Source organism: Vulpes vulpes, chromosome 6 (assembly GCF_048418805.1).
Source record: "Vulpes vulpes isolate BD-2025 chromosome 6, VulVul3, whole genome shotgun sequence".
Taxonomy (NCBI): Eukaryota; Metazoa; Chordata; class Mammalia; order Carnivora; family Canidae; genus Vulpes; species Vulpes vulpes.
The window spans coordinates 43,548,960-43,576,420 of record NC_132785.1 but is presented as its reverse complement, the minus strand read 5'-3'; the positions used below and the strand labels follow the sequence as shown (position 1 = coordinate 43,576,420).

General features: G+C 34.6%; 1 protein-coding gene across 5 annotated transcripts in view; it reads right to left on the bottom strand.

Moving 5' to 3' along the window:
- The window catches only part of GPC5 (glypican 5), a 1,340,252-nt gene that overhangs the window by 180,744 nt on the left and 1,132,047 nt on the right, over positions 1-27,461 (bottom strand). Inside the window, exon 9 of one of the 5 annotated variants that reach the window (XR_012002023.1) lies at positions 6,293-6,377. The exons of the other annotated variants lie outside the window; for them this stretch is intronic. The gene's annotated coding sequence lies outside the window, so the exon portion shown is untranslated. Of the gene's footprint in view, positions 1-6,292; positions 6,378-27,461 lie in introns of those variants that run through there. 5 annotated transcript variants of the gene reach the window in all.

The window sequence follows — 27,461 nt, the reverse complement described above, 5'->3', positions numbered from 1 at the left end:
ACAAAAATTCTTTCCCCTTAAAACAAGAGAGCTAAAGAGAGACAGCCCTTTCTTCACAGAGTAATTTATGTTAATGCATGGACCAATGGTCCTGAGATCCATTAATTAAATTAATTAGACTTCATAGCATTCACTCATGAACCATGATGAAAAATATTAGAAGGAAACAGGAAACACATACACTGCAGCATACACTGGTTTTGCCAGTGTTGGACCCTTGAGAATTATTAAATGATAGCTTGACATAACTCAGAATTAACAAAATCTGTCTGATCTCCAAAAGTATTTTCATAACTTAAGTAATTTATGCAAATTAACATATCAAAACGTGTGCTCTGTTGCTACCCACAAGTCAGCATGATTTCACAATTTGTAATATAATAGTTGTGTCACTAAGCCATGAAGCTATATTTCTGTGAAAATAAGTAATATAGTTCTATCTGACTAAGAGTATTATACTGGGGAAAATGCTCCTAATAAATACAGGGACTTTCTAATATTTTGAAGTTCATAGGAAATTAGATATGATGAAATAATACATCCTACTAGAGCCATACATCTGAGAACAATAGGACAATCAAATCCTCATTCTTGTGGAATTTACCAAAGATTATCCTTTAGTAAATATCTAGCATGATGTCTGAAAGATAGTATGTAAAATAGTATGCAAAATACACTAAACTAAAAAATAAGTATCTAGCATGGTGCCTGAAACATACTACATAAAAATACACTAAAATGACCTCATCCAGTCTTATGGTTTCAAATACCAGCTACATGATAGTGATCCAAATTTTTATACATACATAGTTTCTGAACTCAAATTTAGATATCCCATATTTCCATTTGGTTTCTTCACGTTAACATGTCTAAACCCAATTCTGATTTTTCCTCCCCTAAATCCATTCCTTTCCTCTCATCTTTTCCATCTTATTATAGTTAATTAAATAGGAACTTCACTGTATTTTGGCTTAGGCAAAAAATTTGGATCACATTCCAATGTCAAAATTATTAGCAAATCTCACTTTACTTTAAATATATATTAAAAAATATGACTGCCTCTTCGCACTACAGTGCTAGTACAAATCATCCTATATATCTCTCCTTGCTGACAGCAAAAGCACCTTGACTATCTACCCTTGATCCCTACAATCAATTCCTATCTCAGCAGTCAGGAGGTCATTTAAATTGTGTATTCTATCATTCTCTATTCAAAGCTTCCATCTCAGTCTCAATAAAATCCAAATCTCTACACTCGTGTGTAAAGCCCTCCGTGGTTGGGCCACCCCTTTGCCTTACATTCACGAACTCCTCTATTCATGAACTCCTCACGAACCACCTCAGTCACTGCTATAACCTAGAGACCTCCTTGCTGTTTCTTGAACATACCATCTTCCAGCTCTTTGCATTTGTTGATCCCACTACTTGGGATAGTCTTCCTTCCTATATCCACTTTATGACCTCTCTCAACAAGGTCAATTTCTTGATGGAATGTCATTCTTTTATTCAGTGAGAACTTCCCTGACAACCATATTTAAAATTGAAGCCTTAGCTCCACGCTCAATGTTATCATACCACTTCCCTGTTTTGATTTTCTTTATAGCATTTACTATCATTTGATGTAATTAAGATATAGTAAAATCTATATGTTAATTATTTTATTTCATGTATCTATTGACTCTTTCCCACAATAAGGTGGTTAGTGCAAAATATTATATCTTTATATTTGCATACACTAAGCATTCACTGAACACAAGAATTAAATGTAAAAGTATAGTCAGATGTTTGAAGAAGAAAATTTACTCTCAAAACAGATTTAGAAACCTGGCAAGTTATAATTAATTTGGGAAATTTATTTCCTTTCTCAATTAAGGAAAACCTAGGCACACACACCCTGATCCTTCTCTAGAGTTTCCTATTCAAAGCCTACTCTAAAATTTCCAAATCCGAAGTCTCTGTGGGACCAAAGGAGTTGAGGATGAGCTGGTATACCCAGTCTCCTAGTCTCAGTGTAGGATGCCAGATTTGCTTAGCAGACAGATAAGTAAGGAATGTGGATTTCTAATTGTTAATGTGGTCTGGTGTAAGGTTACAATCAACAGCTCATTCTAACCTTTGCTCAGCAATACATACTATCCTTCTGAACAAAACCAGGTTCCATGACTACTCCTGCCTGTGTCTCTGATGCTATTTCTCTCTTTATTTAGAAGTCCCTCTGTATTACTCATTCTTTTAATCTTTCCATCTCCATGAAGGAAAGGCAAATTGCAAATTTTACCTAATGATGAACTTTCCCAAATATCTTCCTTTTCAGAACTTTTATTCCTTATAAGCCCATGAAGGAAAAACATAATTTAAAACTTATCATATACATCTTTTTAATTAAGCTTCACTTAATTAATTTAATAGATTAACTGATGTTGTACATTCTTCCTGTAAAATAGCATTCTTTCTGGTGTGTCTATGTGTATTGACTGCCTCAACATAGCTTAATGTTAACCAGAATTCAAATGGATCTCCTCACCTATTTATTTCAGTTATATGCAACTTAACCATATTATTACATAAATGAAATCAATGATATGATTTTTAAGGATGGGTTTTGTTTCTACAAAAATACTTTGTGCTTCGAAAAGATTAGAAAATATTAAGTTAAATTATTAGGAGGGTTAAGCAACTGTAAAATTGAAGAAAAATTATAAAATAATAATGGGACAAAATTATAATAATTTAAAAGATCTGGCAGTCATTATTTTGTTCTATTTTAATATATTAAAATTGGAAATTATAACTGATTCATTATGATTTATAGGAGATAGATAATGTATAAAAATTCCAGTCAATAGAGTGATGATCAAAGGGCACTGATTTTACATTAAAGTATTGGCCAATTAATGTGCATTTGTATTCTTTTTTTTAAAGATTTTATTTATTTATTCATGAGAGACACGCACAGAGAGAGAGAGAGAGAGAGAGAGAGGCAGAGATACAGGCAGAGGGACAAGCAGGCTCCATGCAGGGAGCCTGACGTGGGACTCGATCCTGGGTCTCCAGGATCACACCCTGGGCTGAAGGTAATGCTAAACCACTGAGCCACCCAGGCTGCCCTGCATTTGTATTCTTAAAAATTGTACATTTTGGTGATTTTTTAGATTAATCATCCAACGACTGATCCTAATTACATTTGAATAAAAGGTTTCTATATTTACTGTTATCTGACTTGTCCATGTATCTAGTGTCCCCAAATAAATTGTATAATTCATAAGTACACGGTCCTTAGAGTAGATCTTATGTTTCCTTCCCACTTATGCTTCATTATATGGGAGTTATTCAATAAAGCAAAATGAAAAATTTTAGGCTAAGCCAATGTTGTTCTGTAGAGTGCTAATGATCTGTATATTTTCAAAAATCCCGGGGAAAGGAAAAAAGAAAACACCGGAAACCTTGGAATGATTACCTAGTTAATGGTAGGACAGTGACTGAACCTGAGATATTCCTGATTATGTAATCATCTGTCTTACCCACAGCACTACAGTACAATTTCTTTCATTTCTTTATTTGAAGAAATCTTTAAAAAAAAAAAAAAGCTAAACAACTCTATTCTTTGATTTTTCTTGTTGACCAATGATTTAATCTGACCTCATAATATATTCTTGTAATGGCAATTGGATCTCCTGAAAACTTCATAGTGGGAATCGACTTAGAATAAATGCTGAGTAGCACATTTTCTGACCTATACCTATAAGCTTATAAATAATTGGCGTATAGTATTGGAACAATAAAACAAAAGCTATTCCAAATTTGCTCATTGCTTCGAATCTTAAGTATAGTTTTGACCAACTATCAGTTTGCCTGTGTTTATATATTTATATGATGGCACAATTATTTCAAACGTCTCAGTCAACAAAATTTACCAGAGTTCTAATTTTCTCACCATAGCAGGTCTTTGGAAATAATACAGTACTTGTTTTATTTATTTATTTATTTATTTATTTATTTATTTATTTATTATACTAAAGATTTTATTTATTTATTTAGTGTATATATACACTAAAGATTTTAAAGATTTTATTTATTTATTCATGAGAGACCCAGAGAAAGAGAGAGAGAGAGAGAGAGAGAGGCAGAGACACAAGCAGAGGGAGAACCAGGCTCCATGCAGTGAGCCCAATGTGAGACTTGATTCCAGGACTCCAGGATTATGCCCTGAGTGGAAGGCAGGTGCTAAACTGCTGAATCACCCAGGGATCCCCTATTTTATATATATTTTTTATTGGAGTTTGATTTGCTAACATATAGCATAATACTCAGTGCTCATCCTCTCAAGTGCCCCCTTCAGTGCCTGTCACCCAATCACCCAGTACTTGTTATTTAATGCAAAAACAAAAAAAAATCTGATTGGTTTTCCAAAATATAAACTTTGAATAAAATAGTGCCATTTGTTTTTAGGACAAGAACAATACTTCAATGAAAGATACATAGGCTGTTTCCCCAAATAATAAAATACTTTAGGCCATGTATGTAAGGTAAATGTTCACATATGGCATTATATGGGAATGACGGTCATTTCTAATAAATAATATGTGAAAATCAATAGAGCAGTTATAGAAAGAACTCATGCTTAATCATTGCATAAAACTCAATTCTTGCTATATGGATATTATGTTTTTGACAAAACATCCAGTCTTACTTCAGACACAAGTTTCTAGTTACCTGAACATGGAACTTTATTAATGTAAAGTATGCAATAAGTAAAGTGTAAGATTCACATAAGAAACTCTAGTCTTAGAGCTGTGTTTATTTATTTTGGAGTAAAAAGTGGCCCTGTTGTACTTACTTTAAAAATGAAAGGAAAAAAAAAAGGTTGGATAGATAACAGTGTAGGAGGATTCCAAGCCCTAAATACTGAAATTAGTAGGGAAGAAATAAATCTTTCACTACTTTCAGATGATATGATGCTATATATAGAAAGCTCTAAAACTCAATCAAAAAACTATTAGAATAAATGAATTAAGTAAGGTCAAAGGATACAAAATTAATACACAGAAATATGTTGCATTTCTATATGCTAATAATGAAGCAGCAGAAAATGTTTTTAAAAATCCATTTATAATTACACCAAAAATAATAAAATAACTAGGAATAAACTTAAGCAAGGAAGTGAAAGAAGTGTACTCTGAAAGTATTAAACAATGATGAAAGAGTTGAAGATATAAAAAGATATTTCATGCTCATAGATTAGAAGAATCAATATTGTTAAAATGTTCACATTACTCAAAGCAATCCACAGACTTAACACAATCACTATTAAATTACCAACATTTTTCACAGAACTAGAACAAATAATCCGTAACGTTGTATTTGGAATCCTAAAAGTCCCTGAATAGCCAAAGCAATCCTAAGAAAGAAGAAAAAAGCTGGAGGTATCACAATCCCAAATTTCATGATATATTACAAAGCTGTGGTGCTTAAACAGTATGGCACTGACACAAAAATACACACACAGATCAATAGAATGGAAAGAGACCCCAGAAATAAACTCATGAGCATATGGTCAATTAATCTATGACAAAGGAGGCAAGAATATACAATGGTGGAAAAGACCATTTCTTTAACAAATGGTGCTGGGAAAACTGGATAGCTACATGTAAAAGAATAAACTGAACACAAAAAAACTTAAAATGGATTAAATACCTAAATGTGAAACCTGAAACCATAAAACTCCTAGTAACAAATAGAAGCAGTCATTTCTTTGGCATCAGCTATAGAAACATTTCTCTAGATATGTCTCCTTAGGTAAGAGAAACAAAAGTGAAATTAAAATATTGGGACTATATCAATATAAAGAATTTTTGCACAGTGGGGAAAAAAGTTATTAACATAACAAAAAGGCAAACTACTGAACGGAAGAAGGTATTTGTAAATGATATATCTGAAAGGGGATAGTATTTAAAATATATAAAGAGGGGATCCCTGGGTGGCTCAGCGGTTTAGCGCCTGCCTTTGGCCCAGGGTGTGATCCTGGAGTCCTGGCATCGAGTCCCGCATCGGGCTCTGGCATGGAGCCTGCTTCTCCCTCCTCCTGTGTCTCTGCCTCTCTCAATCTCTCTCTCTCCCTCTCTGTCTATCATAAATAAATAAATAAATTTAAATATATATGTGTATATATATATATATATATATAAAGAACTCATACAACTCAATAACAACAAAAACAATCTGATTAAAAAAATTGGCAGAAGATCAAAATAGATACTTTTCTAAAGAAGGCATACAGATAGACAACGGATACCTGAAAAGATGCTCAACATCATTCATCATCAGGGAATTGCAAATCAAAATCACCATGAGATATCATCTTGCACCTGTCAGAGTGGCTAAAATCAAAAACAGAAAAATAACAAGTGTTGGCAAATATGTAGAGGAAAAGCCACCCTTGTGCACTGTTGGTGGGAATGCAAACTGGCACAGCCACTGCAGAAAACCATATAGAGTTTCCTCTAAATATTAAAAATGAATTACTATATGATCTAGCAATTCCACTACTGATATTTATCAAAAGAAAACAAAAACACTGGTTCAAAAACATATGGGAGGATCCCTGGGTGGCTCGGCAGTTTGGTGGCTGCCTTTGGCCCAGGGCGTGATCCTGGAGTCCCGGGATCAAGTCCCGTGTCGGGCTCCCAGCATGGAGCCTGCTTCTCCCTCTGTCTGTGTCTCTGCCTCTCTCTCTCTCTATGTCTATCATGAATAAATAAATAAAAAATTTTAAAAAACCATATATGCACCTCTATGTTAATTGCAGCATCATTTGCAATAGCCAAGATATGGAAACAACCCGTGTCCAACCAAAGATGAATAGATGAAAAGTGTTGTGTATACATATAGAAATATTACTCAGCCATAAAAAAAGAAAGATCTTGGCATTTGTAGCAACATGTATGGACCTAGATGGTGTAATTCTATGTGAAATAAATCAGAGAAAGGCAAATACCATATGATTTCTCTTACATGTAGAATTTAGTAAACAAAACAAATGAACAAAGAAAATAAGACAAATATAAAAATAGACTCTTAAAAGGAGAACTGGTACTTACCAGAGGATTGGTGGTTAGGGAGAAGAGTGAAATAGATTAAGGGGATCAAGAGTAGACTTATTATAATGAGCATTGAACTGTTTCACTGTATTATTTACCTGAAACTAATATAACACTGTATGTTAATTATACTTGAATAAAAATATATGCAATATAAAACAGAAGTATCTGGTATAGTGTATTTACTGGTTTTATATAAATAAAATAAAAATAACAATAATTAAAATTGGATAATTACCTTTGAGTTTTATTTTTTATAAGATTTTTTTTATAAAAATAGGTGAATACATGCAGTGAATACAAACTGATTTAATTGTTTTTTTACTTTTTCTCTATTTTTATCAGGGAGCAAAGTGTCACAGAAGTGTTATGCTGAATTTCTGTTATTTTATCTAAAGTGTAGAGCTAAAAGAAATAAAAAATTTGAGGTTTTGAAGAAGCCCTTCTTTTTTTTGTGCTAATTTCTTTCCTTTTATACACTGAAGTAGAAATACACTTAAAGCATCAACAAAAGTGTAAAGAGGATAAAACCATGATGACATAAAGCAAATAATTTAGAAATTATTAATGTTCTTGAATGATTCATGGTACGATGATCTAATATTCTATAAGATTCTGATCTTTCCACTGTTTTATTACCCAGCATCATGGAAAGATTACATTTGGTCTTTGTTCTAACTCAACCCAAAGACTACAGTTTTATCACAGGAACTCTCATAATTTTACCTGCTTTGTAGTAAAGCAGGTTCCATGTTAAACTCCTGAAAGAGTAGCCAGATAACTTTTAAGCATGCTTGATAATCCAAAGGCTACTTGGTCAAGTACCCCAGGAAAAAATTCAAACTGTGATAAAGCCACTGACTACATAGACTCATTATAAGCATTAGATAAAGCCATTGAGAAGCCTTATTTGAATGTCTACTCTTTTCCAATAGGTTTCCTGAAATTAGGAGAACATTGTTTTGCATAAAAAGTAACACCACTAGCTTAGTGAAGCTATATATTTAGTTCTTGGATCCAAGTATTTGTCATCTCCTTCAATAAAGCTTTATATAGGTCACCTAAATAGTTTATGCTCCACCTTCCAGGTGTGAACATGAAAATATCTGTAATTAATGATTATTTTACATTTAAACACTGTCATTTAAAAAAAATTGAAAATACCAATAATCTTATTCCCTCATTCTCTTGTTAGGTCTGCTTTTCTCAGAAGAGTATTTAAAATTATTTTTTTCTGAAGTTATTCTAATGTCCATTTTCCAAGAATTCCATGATACAAAATACCTTCACACGGGGTCGTAGTATGTCTTTAAGTTCTAAGTTTAGAGAAAGATATTTTCTAATTATTTAGAATTTTATGTTTTCTACTGTGGAATATTCACTGAATTTGTTAAAGTAAAGCTTTTCAAGCTGTCATGGTATTCTATCAGGTATTTCTGTTGGTTCCTTGTAATGAAAAAGCAAAAAAGCACTTAAAAAGAGGAAAACAGTGCAAATAAGAGGACACATTGTGTCACCAGCTTGCAAAGCAACAGAAATGCCTTATCATGTTAAAACAGTTTATTTCACTTCAAATATAACTTTGCTGAAAATTCTAAAATTTTGTGCACTTATGAAGAAAAATGAACATGTATTTCTCTAAACTGAGTAAGAATAGTGTTTCTGGGGCAATATTGCAGAAATTAACAAAATGAGATTGGAAGAGAATTAGCTAAATTTAAGGTCATGTTAAATGATCTTAGAAGTAAAAAATCTGAAGTTCTAACCCATTTATTTTTATAAAATATTTATTGTTGAAATATGGCTGACATACAAAGTTGTATTTGTTTCAGGTGTGCAACATAGTGATCTGACAATTTTATGTTACTCAGTGCTCATCAAGATAGGTATATTACAATATTATTGACTATATTCATGATACTGTACTTTTCATCTCCATAACTTATTTTTAACTGGAAGTTTGTACCACTGAATCTCCTTCACTTAGTCTGCCCATCTCCCCCCACCCTTCTCCTCTCTGGCAACCACCAATTCTCTGAATTTATGAGTCTGCTTCTGTTTTTTTTTTTTTTTTTGCATGTGTTCATTTGTGTTTTAGATTCCACATATAAGTGGTGCCCCCTAACATTTGTCTGACTTCATCTGATTCATAACTAATTCTGACAACCTTCTCTCTGCTAAATTGTTAGATTTTCTCACTGAGTCCTCTTTACCCACTTCTCACATCTCCCAATAAATGGCCCTGACCTATATTGCATGGCAATGACTTTATAATGTATTTGCCTCAGCCTCTTAGCACTTCAACACCATTTCAACATCTTCCTTAACTTCTCCCAGCCTCCAGTGTCTTCTATTTCTAATCTGTCCTGCATAGAGAACCACTGATTTATCCTTAAACTCTACTTACTTATGTTACTCTCAATTGCCCACAGGATAAAGTACTGCCCTTTTAAGACCTCACTCCAGTTTGGAAAAACTTATTTCCCCTATATATGTTGCTTCATAGATGCTGGAATATATTTATTTCTAGCATGTCTGCCTACTTTTTTCCATGTCTGCCTACTTTTTCCATGTTAATTAGCCCACCTGCAAGATTTTTTCCAGTCTCTTTTTGCTCTCTACATGAATTCTATACATTGAACTGACTATAATAGTAATAACATCTCCTATTCAAGAAATTATGGAGCCTTACTGTTTTTGTAGTTACCCTTATGTGCATAATTTATTTATACAATATGTAGACTACACCTCCCATTAAAAAAATTGCAGTGACCTATAAAAGGTGCGCTTTCTGTTTTCCTTATAAATGACATTATAACATATTGTATATTCACATATATATCCTATATTCACCATCATTCATTTGATTTTCAAATTTGTATTGACTATTGTCTCTATTACATGTGAAGCACAGTGCTAAGTGAGAATATTGCATATTCTCAAGACAAATAGTAACAGTTGTAAATATGCAAGTGAATAGGCAACATGATAACTTTGTATAAGGTGTCTAGTTGTGCATAGGAAAAATTATTGACTAGGACAAGTATTTTTTTTCTAAGTTGGGATAAAGGATACTTAATGATCAATTGAGCAATTTATGTATCTTTTGATAATCTTACTCCATCTTCAAAACAAATCTTTGAGGTAAGCACATCATTATGTCCATTTTATAGATGGGACAACAGATCTATAAAGCTTAGCTCATGATGGCTAAGCCACTTGTCCTAACTCATTCTTTCAGTAGGTACTAGAGATAAGGAAGATCAGAGAAGTCTTTAGAACATCATTTGCTATTATGATGAGACATAATATAGTTGTTAGGTAGAAAAAAAAGCAACAGAGTTAAACACAAAGACCTTTACCTGTATAATTATAAAAATATATAATAATATATAATAATATGTATAATATATATTTCAAAGGGTTTCAAGATTTCAAGATGCTGTACTATTAAGTCACATATGTTTTTTGTAGCTATAGTCCGCCACCCTATATTCTGTTGTGTGCTTCTGGGCCTGCAAATATTTCCCCAACTCCCCTGCCTGACTTTCTCTTGTTGGAAAGCACTAAGAGGGAGACTGGAAGGCAGGAGGAGGGCGGAAGGGTTTTTTCTGTTTATATCTCATGTCAGCATCTCAAAGCAACAGAGGACAACTACAGCTTCAGCCTTTTGCCTCTTTGACACACTGAGCACCAGCTGTGGTGACTCAGAGGCACCTGCATCAACTTGCAATGCCCCCTGGGTGGTCTGAGCACCAGCTGCATGGCATCACTTTAAGAGTTTCTAGTACCAGTTGTGAGGATCCTCTTTATGCTATGCTCTGGTAACTGCAACTTCTCTCTTTTGTTCTCCCAGCTCTGGTGAAGCAGCTACTTTCTACAGTTATGAATTTTGGGACAATTTTAGCATCCTTTCCTTGCTATTTCAGCTTTCTGACATCTGGTGGCCAATTCTCTCTTTGAAATATGCACCATAGTTGAGTTTTTCTGACTATATCCTTTTTGATACAGAACCTCTTATTTCAGTGTATTTCAAATTTATAAGCCCTCCTTAATAATCCATGACACAAATGTCACATCCTCTTTATTCCTACCTACAAGCTTCTCTTTTCCTTCTTGCATGAACAGAAGGCCATCTTTGTTTTTACAGCAGGTAGCCATGGACTAGAGAAGATGGAAGCTTTGGGAGCTATTTATTTCACCCTTAACACCAAAAGGGTCATCTCTTTTTGCTGTTTAGGATTTTTTTTTTTTTTTTTTTGGTAAAACTATAAAGCCTAGAGCTGGGGTTGTCATTCTTGCTGATGAAAAAAGAAGCTGAAACGTTAAGGATAATTGAAAGAGCCTATGCATTAGATAGTACCACAGGGCCACTAATCAAAGATCTCTAAAAGTTTGCCAACTTGTATCTTTCTATTACATAAAATAAGTTGTTTTCATTGGGATTAAGATGCTTTTAGTAGAGTTGTCTGTTCCTTGTTATAACAATCCTAAATTACAGAAGACCATTCTCTCTTTCTCTCTAGATAGATCTACACAGCATGTATCTCTATCTATATATGTATACAGCTATAATACATACCCACATATAAAAACATAACCTTTGCCTTTATCTATCTTAGTAGCTAAGATTTAGTAGCTATTAATTAATGGTCAAAGGGATATGTTTTTAAACTTTGCATGCACAGATGAGATTAGCTTTCCAATATAAGGAAAGGTAAGATAAAACTTTAACCAGAGAAGGTAGAACAAAGTGGTTAAATATGGAGAATAAAAGCTGGAAAGGTGGAAAAGTACTCACAAAATCTAAAGTAATAGTCAAGTAGTTTCATTGCCATCAAAAGTGCCTCCAAAGAGAGTGGTGAGTTTTTCTTTGACTTATACATACTTTTAAAGGATTATTTTAGTGAGCCCCCTTGCTGAGCACCTCCTCTGACCTCCTCACTATCTCAGGTGGTTATAGGAGAAGAGGGAAAGCATGGGTTATAAGGCCTTCCCTTGAGGCTGGTCTTGTTTATTTCTGAATACTTTCACTGGGACTCAGTTCTGCTCTCATTGAGAGTTTTATATTATATGTACAGGACAGAATGTAGTGACTAGGGAAGATCTGAGATTTCTGGCAAGTCTGTTGAATAAATAATACTATTTTTCAACTTCCCTACTGCTTTCATCTTAGGATCTGCAACATTCTAAAATACTAGTCACACTTCAGAACACCCCTGCACTATGCTTATGGGTGTTCTTTTTCAGAGATTTACTGAAGGGCAAACTGATGGATCATAGGCTGCCTAGAAAGTTACCTGAAAAATGCAGATCAGACCAAGAAGCAGCTTTTTGCCTTAACAGGTAGTCATGTTGCTGCTTCAGGACTGCAAGATGGAACAGATGAAAGTGTGTTCTTATATTTAGAGCTGCAGAGTATCACGAGCATTTGAAATAGTGAGATCTTTTCCTTAGGAGGAAAAAAGAGAAAAAGCTGAGGGCTAGTAGACAGTAGAGACAGCTCTGGATACTTGGGAAGATAGACTAATATTTTCGCCTTGAATTCTGGACTGACTTCTTTTTTAACTGGCTAGGGTTCATTTTTGCCAACTAAGCCGTATGTAATCCTACTAAGCCCTAGAACATAGCTACAATGGAAATGACCATCTTTTCAATGTTAGTTCGGTCTTAGAGAGAAAGAATGAGAAATTTATCTAAAAAGAGATGCAGAATTTGGCAGGAAAAAAAAAGTGAACAGCACTGAGAGATAGATCTTAAATAGTTCTAGAATTATATATTCAAAACACAAGTTGGTGAGACATTTAGAAAAAACACCTTACACAAACTTATCTCCGCCAAGAAAGATCTATAGAGTATGAATAAGCAATGTTTAGGGACAACCAATCATTCTTGTAATCAACTACAAAGTTTCCATTGGACCCCCCCCCCAACCCCACACCAGCCTTTGGCTTCCTCATATTGATCACTGCTCTCTCTCCAGTGTTTACCCAGACTCATCACCTTGGCATCCATATGGATTTCTGACTCCGAATTTAGCTCCATTTCCTTGAATCTGGCAACTTTCCATCTTGGTATATTACCTCCAAAAAAATGATCCCCATTTATATTGCACATGGCTATCTACACACGTGTATAGCACCAATGAATTCACTTCTTTGCAAAATCTAAGTTCACTGAGTACTGTGTGCCAAGAATTATGCTGGGTGCTGAAAATCAGTAGTGAGTAAGGTACTGTTTTTTCTGGAATTTACATGTTAAGGAGAAAAAGTTTAAAGCATTTAAAATTATTTCAGTAAAAATTATTAGTATAAATATGTAGAAGAGAACATATGGTATGTTATGGGAAATGGCAAGGCTCCTTGTCTATAGTTTCAGGAACAGTATCCCAAAATAGTCTAGATGTCACTTAAATATGAGGGAATGTGAAATGGGGTAGAATAGAGAAAACTTTTGGACAGGACACCTTGTACAAAATGCTGAATGAAAAGGGATCTGTTTTCTCTGAGGATGATAGCAAGTCACTGATACTGGAGCAGGAAGTTTCAAATCATGAAACAGGAAGGGAGGAGAGGTTAGGGGACAGAGGCCTGGGTGGCAAAAGGAAAACTACAGAAAAAGAAAAATGCAGAAAAGGGGATGGGTTCAACTGCTATTTACCACTTGGGAGACAGAAATTTGCAAGTCAGGCTTGTGTGCTCCAACCCTTGATAAACAACAAGCAGGCACCCCATCTAACTTGGCAAGAATAATGAATATGTAACAATATATTGTCCCTTGTCCTCTGTCTATGAAAGTATCTGTGTGTATGTTCATCCATGGGTGCATGCCTGTGCATATGTGGTACATGTCTTAGGTATGAAAAGTGAAGGAATGGTGGCCGTCATTTCCGGGTAATCTTTGAATAGAGAGAAGAGGGTAGTCTCAGGAAATCAAATGTGAATGAGATCCATCATCTCAGAGTAAAAAAAAAAAAAAGATACATTGGGTAGAGACCATGAATTAGATTCTTTAGGCAGAGACATCTTGGGAAGAACAAAGGATAAGCAGCTTAGCTGAATTCTTGGTTCCAAAAGTGACATCTTTGTACATGTACAGAATTACATGACTATGAGTAATGTAGTAATATAAGTACTTTAAGCCTTTTGGTGTAATTAAAGGCAAGGCATTTAATACAGAGCAATACATGTGTACTCATCATTTGATATATTTTTATATATTTAAATATTTGATTTATTTTTCATGAGAGACAAAGAGAGAGAGAGAGAGGCAGAGACACAGGCAGAGGGAGAAGCAGGCTCCATGCAGGGAGCCCGATGTGGGACTCGATCCCAGGACCCCAGGATCACGCCCTGAGCCAAAGGCAGATGCTCAATTGCTGAGCCATCTAGGTGTCCCATTCGATATATTTTTATCCTGATTATAGTGATATTATAGTTTTATCAAAATAAAGATGTATTTCCATGAGTGTATTGTCTGGGAATTAAAATCAAATGTGCAAAAATGTTCTAAAACTAACAGATTGATTTGAATACAGTATAAGAGTACTGATTTATCACCACTAATGTTTTCATGTGTTTTCTGATCATAAACATTTCAAATGAAATTTGTTAAAATATTTTAATTCAGTTAACATTAATTTCTATAATTATATTTTAGGTAAGGCTTATGTAATCATTATGTTTATGAGAACAAAATGTTGAAAACCCAGTTATATAAGTTTAGACTTTTATTGCAGGCCAGAAACATAATCAAGCTTATTTCTGCTTTGTCAAAAGTGAGATTTTCCCCCATAATGTCAAATAAAACATTATAGAGGTAAATATTACTTTTTTGTGAAAAGAAACAACAAAAACTGAAATCAGGACTTGAGCCAAAAAAGAATTGAAAGCCTTAAGGCAATTTGAGCATTAAAAATGCAATCTCTTAAAGCTACACTCAGTTGTGAGAAGATTGAAACATGCACTCTCTGAAAGTGATATTTCAATTCTAAAGGAACGCTGATAAGGTTTGGCTTCTCAACAGCTTAGACTTAGCCTGGATGCGGATTGCTGGTACTGTCTCTGCTCTCGAAAGTTTTAATGCTTGGATCTTTTGGCCTCACCATTTCTGTTATATAGGAGTATGAAGAAACAGGAAGAAGAAAATGTTTTCACTGCCTTAGGATGATTTATTTTAAGTCAAAGTTCTCAGTTAATTTTCATAGCATCAGAATTTCTGCAATGATAATAGCTAATACTGAGAGCAAAAAAAAAAAAAAAAAAAAAAAAAAAAACCTCTGAATTTTCCCATAATGAAATGCATTAATGTTAACAAAGACTTATTTTGAAACATTTATCTCATTAAAAATTATGTGCAATCATGCCCATGTATATGAGCCCAAATGCCTAAAAAAATGAAACCAAATTCTAAAGACAACAGTTTAATATATTATAGCAAAGATTATTTATAGTGCTAAATGAAATTTTAAATATGTCTTCAGAGGGTCTATATTCATAGGTAACACAGAAATTACTCCTAATTTTCTTTCTTAATATTTTTTGCTCATCTGAAATTCTTAGAAAATATGCCCACCAGACTTACAAAAATTTTAGAGTAACTCATGAATTTATCCACTTTTAGGTAAAGTTTCTTGATGATAATTAGTTATGTTGGACTATAATCTCAATTTGCACATAAATCATAGTTTGGAATTATCACAATAAAATATCTATTCTTTTTACATGCGATCAAAAATCAAACATGTCCCATGGTAAAACAAATGCCTGTTCACTTCATCAGCAATGGGCATGTGTCTTAGGGCATCTCCTCCAAGGCATCAGTGACAGCACTCTTGCTGAGTACAGATTTCTTGTAGCTCTCTAGTAGAACCAGCATGTCCTTTCCTAGGGACTGCGCTCTCTTGATTACGTGGAAATCCTCCTTTTGTAACCTTCATAACCCATGAAGGGAAAGAGGAAAAACTCCTATTCTTTTAGTCTCCAGGTGCTATCTTTATGGTTTGATTTTTCTCTATTTTTCTGTATCTTTGTGTTTCTGTCTTATTTTTAAAGGAAAACTAAGTGCTTCTGGTCCCAATTGTGGCCTTTTTTTTCAAGAGCTCTACATTATTAACAACCCCCCCAAGTTTTCTTCCTCTGTAGAATGCATCTATTCTCTCTTTTTAAATAGCTTCTTATGAGCACAGTACATTTGTGCCTACCCAGATACACAAATAAACATATACATGTATATATTTCTGTTTAAGATCCCGAATCCTAAAAAACTGAAAAAGTAGATCAGAAATGTACTTCCTTTCAACTAATCTCAGGCAAAATTTGGACTAAAGTACCTTTTTTAATGACTATTTTATAAAATTCTATTACCACTTATCAAAAATTAAGCATAATGCTGCCAATAATGTTAAAATGTGTATAGTACAGGGCAACAATTTTCCCATTAAAGAATTCTTGGGGTCCTAATGCTAAGGAGTGACAAATGAGATCTCATCCTGGAGCAAAGAGGAAGGAAATATAAAGTCCATAATATAGCTCCTCTGTTAAATATTTGTTATTAACCATTGAATTATGCTAATCTCCTTGTAAAATCCTACATTCCCATAGCATGTTTAGTGTTGGGAACTTAACAAATAGATATACCTCTTCTATATACTTAGAGATTTCAGTCCAAACACCTAATGATAAATCTTAAGTGCTGAACACTAATATCTACACTTTAAATTACATTAAAAGTGCTTTCTAGCATGGTAAATAGAAATTTTAATTTAGTACTCACAACTTCATTATGCTTAATCTTCTAAGATCATCTATCTTGCAAAATATATTTACATATCAATTTACTAACTGGGATTAGAATGTAGAAATAGGTATGTGTACAAAGATAATGATTAAATGTAATATAGAATTTTAATTAAAAAAATTTTAATTGTTAGTATGTTTTAAGTTAGAACAAATCATAACTGCATTATAAAAGCAAAAAGAAACATTGACATACTATTACATTTTATCTTTAAATATTCACCAACTTTTTTTTTTCATTTTATTTCTTCACCTTATTAAATTAGTAATACTGAATTTGGCAAATGTACATGTAAAACTATATGTATAAAAAGTCCATGACAATTTGAATGAAACATTGGAAGAAGTATCTTGAACAAAACTAGAAAAATTAATTTTTAATATATTGAATATCACAAAAGAAAAATCTATCTCTATTGTCCTAAAATAATGAAATATACTTGTAATTTCCTAGATGTAGTTGGGTAAAATGATTAAATATATTTTCTGTTAGTGACTCATTAATACTTTCAATAAAAAGCAATTCTAATGAAGGAAAATACATAATAGTCTCTTCACTCACATTCTTAGCGACTAACTTCTCATTTTCCATAGAGTGATACTTGAAATTTTATGTGAATGGGCATGTATATTTTATAGCAACAAATGAATCAATTGGTGCTGCTCTGGATAATATGTGCTAATAGGTCATTTAAACTGTGCTTAAGAGAATAATTATTGGAGACATGTCAGCTTGTGTGTGAAATAAGTAAGGTATTTAGTACATTCTAATTTTTAGGTGCTACTACATAGTTTATTTGCCTCTAATTCTCCAATATCTCTTCTTTCAAGTTAGGGATATAAGTTGAGCCATATTTCTTATTGCTTTTGAAAGCATCCTTGTAGAGTAATGGTAGTGAATTGGATATTCTGAGTCAGTATACACTGAAACTTTAGTGTCTCAGAGTCTACCCTTGAAAATTTGTAAATCTATTTATGAACTTATAATCAATTCCATATATTCAGAGGAGGTGAAAATAAAGGCTGAGAACCTTTGCATCTTAGTTAATATAATTTTCTTGTTATAGATATACTATTGCTTAAAATAATGGAGAAAACACTTGCAAGGGGGCAGGAGTTCTAAATTCTTGTCCTTCATTAGATACTCATGAAGTGTGTAATTAGCCTCTATTTCCCTATCTGTAAATGACCTTCCCACTATCCTAAGATGTTCCTATGAGGATTTCATTTTTATTTAATTTCAAGAAAATTATATATAAAATTTCACCTCATCTCTTCTGTTCAGACAAAAAAACTAAGCTGCTTCCCTGCATTATCTAGTCATTGGCTCTTTCTTTTTATTCATTTTAAAGCCAAACTACTATTTGTCATGGGGGAAAAAGCATGACAATAGCGATGATACATCATTTGCAAGCCCCATTTGTGTACTTTCTGGTGTGTCTTTTCAGAAATTTTTAATGTATGTATATTATTATGTGGTGATGAGATTATATGCCACAAACCCATTTCCACCTTTTGCAAACAGATATATATGGGTCATTTATATATGGGTCATTTTCATATCAATGCATTCTGTATAACATTTGAATAACGTTCTATGGAATGGTCATTTTATAATGCACTTAATTAGTTCTTAATAATAGACTTCTAAATAATTTTCATTGTTTTTTGGTATTACAAATATAACATAATAAGCATCTTCATATATTTATCTAAATTGCTTTTCATTTCATATTATTAACAATACCATTGCTGGATCAAAGCAATGAGCAACTTAATTGTCCAGAGATTTGTTCAACTGCCCTCCAGAAATTTTGCCTATTATGCTCTACCAGTAGTGCATTAGCATGTTGCTTTCCTCCATACCTCCCCAAATTGGTATTTTATACTTAAAATTTTTGCCAATCTGATATTAAATTGAAATTTCTTTAGTTATGTGTGAGATTGGACATACACATTTTCCATATAAATATTATTTGTAATCCTTTTATGTGATTATCCTAACAATTCTTTTTTGTTTGTTTTATTTAAATTCAGTTTGCCAACATATAGTGCTCATCCTCAGTGTCCATCACCCAGCTACCCCATCTCCCCACCAACCTCCACTTGTGCAACCCTTTGTTTCCCTGAGTTAGGAGTCTCTCATGATTTGTCTCCCTCTCTAATTTTTTCCCACTCAATTCTCCTCCTTTTCCTTATAATCTCTTTCACTATTTCTTATATTCCACATATGAGTGAAACCATATGATGATTGCCCTTCTCTGATTGATTTATTTTACTCAGCATAATACCCTCAGTTAAATCCATGTTGAAGCAAATGGTGGGTATTCATCTTAGCCTAACAATTTCTTAGCAAGTAGTGTGTATGTTATGATTCCATTTTGCTGTCTATTCTAATTAAACAGTGAATATATGGCAGATTGCCAATATAGAGAATTTGGAAAATACAGAAGATCTAGCAAAATAGTTGAATAAGAACATGTAGAAGAAAGGGAAATGCTACATTATATTAAGCTAATAACTAAATAATGTCCATTGGATTTGGTTACTAGGAGGGGTCCAAGACTGTAATATTCTTTATCTATCCTTAGACTTAATGAATTACTAAGTATTGCCACTCCTTCCTTTTATTATCTCTCATTATCATCTTTTTTCAGCATTTCTTACTTACCATGGAATTCAATTTCTGATAATCCTTTCTCTGCACTAGATCTGCAGACAACTTTAAAATCTCCACACTTCCCATCCTTCATAATGCTGCCAGAGCAATAGTTAAAACTCTAAGTCTATTGGCATCACTTTCCTGATTTCTTCATTTATTACCATCTTCAATAGATAAAACAGATGAACACCTATGAAAGTACTCTATGAATACTTTGAGTCCAGACTGCTGCCATTTTAATCACCTGCCACACCAACTCCTCCATTTTTCCCCTGTCATATATTGTCCTTTGATAATAAATAAAAAATTTAAACTATTTATAATTCTTGAAAAATGTCATGTTCTAATATCATGATATTTTTACCTATACTTTTCCTTCTGAATAGTTTCTCTTTGCTTTCTGCTGAAAAAAAAAAAAAAGTCTTACTTCTTTGGATTTCAGGTCATTCATTACTTTCAGGATGTAGACTTTCCAGTCTGACTTATTTAATCTGAGATAGATATTTCTCCTCATCTTACTGGACTTTGAACATGCTACCCACTATGGCAGATATCAAATTAAAGTTGAAATTGCTAGTTTATATACCTGTTTTTCTACTTGGTGTAAGCTCCTTTAAAGTCATGATCATGTCTCTGGTTTGAATAAAAGTGTCCTACCAAGGATTTTCCAGAAGTAGGGCCGAAGAGGACAATCTCTGTGCAAGTTATTCATTAATGAAATACTCCCAAGGTAGCTGGATAAGACACTGGTTGAAGCAGAACCAAGAGGGACAGGAGGCCAGGCAAGGGTGTAATCTCAATAAGAAAAGCCTGGACGGAATAAGCTTCAGCCTGTACTATAGAGAAACTTGACAGTATTCAGATTTAGAAATATAAGTCTCAAACCTATTAAGATCCAGGTAATGAATCTGGAACTTCGTCATTCCTACAATCTTTTAGTCATTAGTTGGTGGAAGCCTTATGGGGGAGGAAAATCCCAGGCATGTCCTGCCCTCTGCAAGTGAGGGCCAAGTAACTCCAAGAGCTCAATGACAGTGTAAAAAGGAGAGCTTCCTGCAGGCATTTAATAAATTTTGGTTGGCTGGGTGGGTGGATAAATGATAAATTCTGGAACATGGGGTTGCTTAGAAGGCAACTGAAAGTGGAAGACTTCTGACAAAGAGCATAGTACCTCAAAATGTTTAAATTAATGACAAACAAAAGATGAAATCTTACAAAATCATTATAGGCTATGACTTTGGAGATTATGTAATGACAAAATTATTTGATAAATATTATGTAAAAAGTGAATGCTAAGAAACTACATATTACAACATTGAAAAAGTTTATTTTATTTATATTGGATGTATGTATGTATATATATATATGTGTGTGTGTGTGTTATATATATGTGTGTGTGTGTATAAATATAAAACCTTAGACACAAAAATCCACATATGTATATATATAATTATACCAAAATGTGAATGCTGATGAGTGAATCTTACTTAAATAATTTTAACTGTCTGTATTTTTCAAAATTTTCAGATGGAGAATGTTAGGATTTTTTTTTAAAGTATAACTGGTTGGTTGGGATGCCTGGATGGCTCAGTGTTTGAGCATCTGCCTTGAGCTCAGGTCATGATCCCAGGTCTGGGATCAAGCCCTGCATCAGTGTAGGGAGCCTGCTTCTCCCTTTTTCTATGTCTCTGCTTCTCTCCCTGTGTCTCTCATGAATAAATAAATAAAATCTTTTAAAAAATAATTAAAAAGTATAACTGGTTGTTAAAGGTATATATTCATGAGAGAATCACAACATATAGACCTTTGCTGTCCAATATGGAAGTTATTAGAGAAATGTGGCTTCTTTACTTTAAATTTTAAATAATTAAAATTACATAAAAAATAAAAATTCAATCCTTCAGCTTTGTTAGCCACATTTTAAAATCTTAATAGTTATATGTAACTAGTTAATAACATATTGTGCAATACTGATTTACAGAATGTTTCCATCACAGCAAATGGTTTTATTAGACAAATATAGACTACTCATTTAAGAAATGTGTTGGGGTGGGGGAATCCCTGGGTGGCTCGGTGGTTTAGCGCCTGCCTTTGGCCCAGGGCACGATCCTGGAGTCCCGGGATCGAGTCCCACGTCAGGCTCCCGGCATGGAGCCTGCTTCTCCCTCTCCCTGTGTCTCTGTCTCTGTCTCTGTCTCTCTCTCTCTCTCTGATAAATGAATAAATAAATCTTAAAAAAAAAGAAAAAAGAAATGTGTTGGGCATGGGATGCCTCGATGGCTCAGTGGTTGATTAGTTGCCTTTGGTTCAGGTCATGATCCTGGGGTCCTGGGATCAAGTCTTGCATCAAATCAAGAAGAGGTAGCCCGCTTCTCCCTCTGCCTATGTCTCTGCCTCTTTCCCTGTGTGTGTCTCTTATGAACAAACAAAATCTTAAAAACAAACAAACAAACAAAAAACAGAAATGTTTTGGTCAGATCTATCCTTTTTTTAACTAAAAAAAGAAGCTAGTAGAAATTCTGGAACTAAAACAATACAACAACTAAAACAGCCTAAATTAAAAACTCAATTGAAAAGTTGCAGAAGAGATAATTAACTGAAGATAGAGAGGGAGGAATAATCTATAATGATGCAATGACAGAATAAAAATGAAAAATAGAATACAGGGGATCCCTGGGTGGCTCAGTGGTTTAGCTCCTGCCTTCGGCCCAGGGCGTGAACCTGGAGTCCCCGGATCGAGTTCCATGTCGGGCTCCCTTCATGGAGCCTGCTTCTCCCTCTGCCTGTGTCTCGGCCTCTCTCTCTCTCTCTCCCCTGTGTCTCTTGTGAATAAATAAATAAAATCTTTAAAAATTAAAAAAAAATACACGGAAAAAGATATGAAAGTGTATAATTTTACATTATTATTACATGTACATTGGTTTAAATATACTTGTATATATGTTTATGTATACTTCTTGGTATTTATTCTTGGAAAAATGCATGCCAATATGTTTCAAAGTATTTAAGAATGTTCTGAATGGCATGACTTGCAATCATTACAAAAAGAGAAACATTGAAATTGTCTCTCATCAAGAAAGTAAATAAATTGTGGTATATCTATACAAAGACTCCTATACAATTCCCCAAATGAATAAAATACATTTAATCATAAGAAATGAACAAACCAGAGGGGGTGGGGGCAAGATGGCGGAGGAGGAGTAGGGTCCCCAAGTCAACTCTACCCACAAAATTACCTAGATAACTTTCTAATCATCCTGAAAACCTACAAATCTGACCTGAGATTTAAAGAGAGAACAGCTGGAATGCTACAGAGAGAAGAGTTTGCGCTTGTAACAAGCACAACTCGTTTTTAGCCACTCTGCATCGAGCAAAATGACTAGAAAGAAGAACTCCCCACAAAAGAAAGAATCAGAAACAGTACTCTCTGCCACAGAGTTACAGAATTTAGATTACAATTCGATGTCAGAAAACCAATTCAGAAGCACAATTATAAAGCTACTGGTGGCTCTGGAAAAAAAGCATAAGGGATTCAAGAAACTTCATGACTGCAGAATTTAGATCTAATCAGGCCAAAATTAAAAATCAATTAAATGAGACGCAATCCAAACTGGAGGTCCTAACGACCAGGGTTAATGAGGTAGAAGAAAGAGTAAGTGACAGAGGAGACAAGTTGATGGCAAGGAAGGAAGCTGAAGAAAAAAGAGAAAAACAATGAAAAGATCATGAGTAAAGGTTAAGGGAAATAAATGACAGCCTCAGAAGGAAAAATCTACATTTAACTGGGGTTCCAGAGGGTGCTGAAAGGAACAGAGGACCAGAAAGCATATTTGAACAAATCATTGCTGAGAACTTCCCTAACTTGGGGAGGGAAACAGGCATTCAGATTCAGGAGATAGAGAGATTCCCCCCCTAAAATCAATAAAAACCATTCAACACCTCGACATTTAATAGTGAAACTTGCAAATGCCAAAGATAAAGAGAAAATACATAAAGCAGCAAGAGACAAGAAATCCCTAGCTAATATGGAGAGAAATACTAGATTAACAGCAGACCTCTGCACAGAGACCTGACAGGCCAGAAAGGGCTGGCAGGATATATTCAGGGTCCTAAGTGAGAAGAACATGTAGCCAAGAATACTCTATCCAGCAAGGATCTCAGTCAGAATAGAAGGAGACATAAAGAACTTCCAAGATAGGCAGAAACTGAAAGAATATGTGACCACCAAACCAGCTCTGCAAGAAATATTAAGGGGGACTCTGTAAAAGAAAGAGGAAGCCCAAAGAAATAAACCACAAAACAGGGACTGAATAGTTATGTTATGTTAATAGTACTGAATAGTTAGTGTTATGATGACACTAAATTCATATCTTTCACTAGTAACTCTGAATGTGAATGGGCTTAACAATCCCATCAAAAGATGCAGGGTTTCTGACTGGATAAAAAAGCAAGACCCATCTAATTGCTGTCTACAAGAGACTCATTTTAGACCTAAGGACACCTCTAGCCTGAAAATGAAAGGTTGGAGAACCACTTACCATTCAAATGATCCTCAAAAGAAAGCAGGGGTAGCAATCTTCATATCAGATAAATTAAAGTTTATCTCAAAGACTGTAGTAACGGATGAAGAAGGACACTATATCATACTTAAAGGGTCTATCCAACAAGAGGACCTAACAATCAGAATATTTATGCCCCTAATGTGGGCACTGCCAAGTATATCAATCAATTAATAACCAGAGTAAAGACATACTTAGATAATAATACACTAATAGTAGGAGACTTCAACACGGCACTTTCTGTAAATGACAGATATTCTAAGTACAACATCTCGAAAGAAAGAAGAGCTTTAAATGATACACTAGACAAGATGAATTTCACAGATATTTAAAGAACTTTACATGCAAACACAACTGAATACACATTCTTCTCGAGTGCACATGGAACTTTCTCCAGAATAGACCACATACTAGGTCACAAATCAGGTCTGAAATGATACCAAAAGATTGGAATTGTCCTCTGCATATTTTCAGACCATGATGCTCTGAAACTTGAACTCAATCACAGGACAAAATTTGGAAGAAATTCAAACACGTAGAGGTTAAAGACCATCCTGCTAAAAGAAGAAAGGGGGGCAGCCCGGGTGGCTCAGTGATTTAGCACCTTCATTTTCTGTCAATATTACTTTTAATATTTCCAGTGCCTCTCCTTCTGCCTTGCCTCAGGGACTTGGCATGCTTCTCCTCAACTGATACAACCTTCCTTTACTCTTCAACCTTATCTCAGAGATCATTTCCTCAGGGAATATCAGCCCCACAAAATGAACAGTGGCCTTCTTCCTGCACACTTTCTCAGAATGACATTATTTCTTTTAGATCACCCTCCATTTATAATTTTACTTCCTCAGTGCAATGACCTGAATAAGGTCTGCTTCCCCACAAGTCTATAAGAATGGTCAGGGATACAACTTTTACCAGTAAGCCTTCAATGGACATTGGCTAATAATTATTTAATTAATGATGAATTAGGTTTTGGAAAAATCAAATTTAAGACATCTTTGGGATACACAGGTGGATAGGTCCAGTAAACAGCGGGAAATATGGATCACTTATTCTTAGGAATGGTCTGTCTAAAATTGGAAATTTGGAAGAGAAGAAGCAGGGCAGATGGCAGAGTGGGAGGATCCTGAGCTGTCCTTGTCCCAGAGGAACAACTAAATAACACTCACATCAGCATAAATAATTTGAAAAATGACCCAAAGACTAGGAGAACAAACTCCACAACTATAAGTAGAGAAAGGCCACACATAAGAAATCAGGAAGAGTGGAGATGTGGTTTTGGAGCAAAATGGATCTTGCCTGCCTGCCTGGGGTCAGGAGGGATCCAGGGTTGAGGAGAAGAATGATAAGAGACTATCACATCAGGGATCCTGCATGGGAAAGATAAATACCCATAATTGGCTTTGAAAGCAAGAGGGGCCAAATTTCATGAGCTTTTACAATCAGCAGGACTCAAAGCCTGGAATTTTAAAAATCAGTGGGCTTGATTTTGGGAGATCCTGGAGGGCATTAGTTACTGAGTCCCTGTCCTTAAAGAAACAGCACCACAAACAGCCTATGCTGATATAGCATAGAACCACCAGTTTGCAAAATGCCTGGGGAATAGGAGATTGAGAGTAATTTACTCATCTCAGAGTGTGCCAGAGAGGCAAGGATCACATGAAGACCCCTCTGGGAACAAAAGAGCTGGCATGTGCCATTTCCCTCCTCCACTCCCCAGCATAAACACATGGCCACCTGCAGGAACCAGCATAGCACCTATATTCACTACTCAACTTGTTTGCAGCAAGCCCTATCCCCTCACACTTAGGCAGATGGTCTCTTCCCAGTCACACTTGCCTCAGTCCCTGAAATGCGGAGGACCAGCACAAACTCTGCCAACACCTCTTCTCCTGACTTGCGTGTTTTTTTGGGGCCTCAGTTTTGGTAGCAGCCAGTCTCATTTTGTAAGCAGATCAGCACACACCTTGCTAAAACATGCCCCACATGAGTGGGGATGAAACATTGCCCACAATAGGCAAAGAGAACCTCAGCAAACAACTGGAGTGAAGGAAAAAGATACCAGGACTCAACAGCAGTGGACACAAAACACACATACGAGATGCTTCCTGAAGCATCAGGTGCTAGGGAAGTGGGGACACTGCATTGCAGGGCACTACAGGACCTTTTCTTTGTTAGGCCATTACCTTCAAATGCAGGAAACATAGCTGACTTCCTAACACAGAGAAACAGATATAGAGTTAGATAAAATGAAGAGACAGAGGAATATGTCCTAAATGAAAGAATAGGACCAAACCACAGCAAGAGACCTATGTGAAATAGATATAAGCAATATGCCTGATAGGTAATTTAAAGTAATTATCATAAAGATACTCACTGGACTTGAGAAAAGAGTGGAGGACATCAGTGAGACCTTTAACAACGAGATAAAAAGGAATCAAAGATGAAGAGCACCAAAGAAATGAAATTAAAAATACATTTGTTGAAATAAATTGTAGGCTAGAGGAAGTAGAGGAATGTATTAATGGCCAGAAGACAGAGTAATGGAAAGTAATCAAGCTGAGCAAATGAGAGAAAAATAATTATGTAAATTGAGAATACTTTTAGGCAACTCAGTGATTCCATCAAGAATAACTAACATTGTTATTATAGAGATCCCAGAATAAAAAGAGAGAGAAAAGGGGACAGAAACATTATTTGGAGAAATAATAGATGAAAATTTCCCTAATCTGGGGGGAAGAAAATAGATATCCAGATTCAGGAAGCACATAGGTCCTCTATACAAATCGACCCAAGGAAATCCACACCAAAACACAAAGTAACTAAAGTGGCAAAAAGTAGTGATAAAGAAAAAAATAATTAAAGAATCAAAATAAGACAGTACTATATAAGGGAAACCCCACACTCCTATCAGTGGATTTTTCAGCAGAAATTTATAGGTCAGAAGGGAGTGGTCTGATAAATTCAAAGCACTGAAAGGGAAAAATCTGCAGCCAAAAATACTTAATCCAGCAAGACTATCATTCAGAATAGAGGAGAGATAAACATTTTTTTTCAGGAAAAGAGAAGTTAAAGGAGTTCATGGCTACTAAAACAACCTGACAAGATATATAAAGGAGACTCTTTGAGCAGAAAAGAGAGACCATAAGTAAGAGTATGAGAATTTAAAAGAAAAAATATGAGAGCCCTAAAAACAAGTATTTCTGTAAAAATCAGTCAAGGTATTAATTTTAAAAAGGGTGTAAAATATAATACCATATACCTAAAACTTGGAAGAGGGGCAGAGGAGTAAAGAATGGTTTCAAATTTAAGTGACCATCAACTTAATATAGAGTATTACACATAA